Source organism: Gossypium raimondii, chromosome 13 (genome assembly GCF_025698545.1).
Source record: "Gossypium raimondii isolate GPD5lz chromosome 13, ASM2569854v1, whole genome shotgun sequence".
NCBI classification, from domain to species: Eukaryota; Viridiplantae; Streptophyta; class Magnoliopsida; order Malvales; family Malvaceae; genus Gossypium; species Gossypium raimondii.
Window position 1 is genome coordinate 53,486,503 of NC_068577.1, and position 2,049 is coordinate 53,488,551.

Sequence of the window (2,049 nt, forward strand, 5' to 3'; positions counted from 1 at the left end):
TTTTGGCTCATATTTGAACTATAATTTGGAAATTTCCGGGTCCACAACATGTTAGGAATTTCCTTTGGTTGGTGGGACGTAAACGTCTCCTAACTAGGAATGGGTAGAGAAGGGTTTGATGGAGTATGCAGGTTGTGCCTTGCACCCCTTGTAGTGCTTGCAACGAGAGCCTGATCCATCTCCTTTGTGACTGGCCAAATGTAGCATTGATTTGAAAGTTTCGAACGATTTCTTACCTCTCAACAAACGACGTTTATTTTTTCCCAATCATTGCAAGATTGGTTGCATGCAAATTTATCTAATGTTTTTAATTTTCAAATTATTAATTTGAATTGGGTTACTTTGTATGAGATCATGTGTTGGAGTATATGGAAACACTAGAACTTATTGGTGTTCAGAACACAGAGTTTTAGTAGTAAGGATGTGGCTACACAGGCCATTTTGTAGGCAAGACATGTGCTTACAACTGAATCTATGAATGCAGTACGGAGGTCACAGTCCATGGCTAATCAGTTATGGACACCACCAAATAAAGGTTAGGTGAAACTAAATTACGATGGGTTCATGATATGCGAGGTGAACTGTAACAGCTCATTTTCTAGTGGTGTCGAAAACAATGGTTTCGGGGCCACAATTCTAACATGTGAATTCATAAATATTAAATAATTAATATTGGTTACGTCACTATTAATTTTTAAGTGCTAAATTATATGAAAGTATAACTGGATGGATTTTGGTGGCAGTAAAGCCATTTTTAAGCTTAGTGGTCGGTCATGTGCTTGTTAATTGTGTTTTTATAATTAAAAAGTTTAATTAAAATAAGGTTGAAGTATTATAATAATGAAACAAAAAAGGAATCCTATGTCATCTTCTTAAATTTCTTTTTATTTTCAACCGAAACTCCATGGTTGAAACCTTAGAACAATCGACCAAGCTTCATTTCTTATGCATGGTATGTTTTTCAAGCTCATTTCTCGTAAATTTTATGTTTTTAAAATCGTTACAGCTTAATCTATCTAGGCTATGGACTATTTTGAAATACTATCAAAGATTTGAAAACTTGCCATTGATATTCTTGAAGCTTTTTAGTTGTTAATGGTTTAGTTTGAAGCTTGATGATGAATTTGGATTAATTTGTAAAGTGGTTTTAATATTTTTGAGTTTAAGGACTAAAATGATTAAATATTGAAATTTGTTTAGTTTTCTTGTAAAATTTTAGAATTTGAGAGGTGTATAGGGATGTTTAAGAATTCAATACTATGGGTTAGGGAGTAATTATGAAAATAAACTTGTTTCGATTTTAGGGACTAAATTGAATAAAATGAAAATGTTTAGGTCAATTGTGAAAATATCAATAAGAAGTCATATGCATCAAATGGATTGTTATAAAATATTTTGGGCTGACAATTGAAATAAAATTACTGCATAGATCAAGAACCGATAGATAATTATAGAAAGAGAAAATTATTGATTAGTTCGTGATATTGTCATCTTTACTATTTAGCCCTGGTAAGTTTATGCGGTATTATTTTGTGTATTTTTGTAATGTTATTGTTAAAATTCTATAATTTGATGACATTGGTTATAAATTGAAATTCTACAATTGAACTGGTGAGAAAATGGATTGAAATGTAAATTGTTATACGGTTACGTGAATTAAGCCTGGATGAACATAAGATAGGATATAGTTTGCATGCCAATTGATTATTTTGTGCGCTGTATCGGATTTGACTTGTGACGAGATGATGATTCATGACTTGTTATTGTACACTGAATATACTAGAGTCCAACATTTGTTGCGGATTACCGAGTTATATTTACAGTGGTTCTAGTGTGTTTCTGGGGGCAAATGTAAATTCTACATGCTTGAAACTTGGTGCCCAAACGTGTTTATGGAGGGATGTTAGCCTACGGGCTAGGCACTTGGTGCCTTAGCGTGTTCTCAGTTGGATCGGATCAGTTGAGTATCCAGGCATGTTTTGGGTGGATAACCGCGTACCCATATATGTTCATGTAGTTCATTAGGCTAAATTTCAATGGTTAAATGAC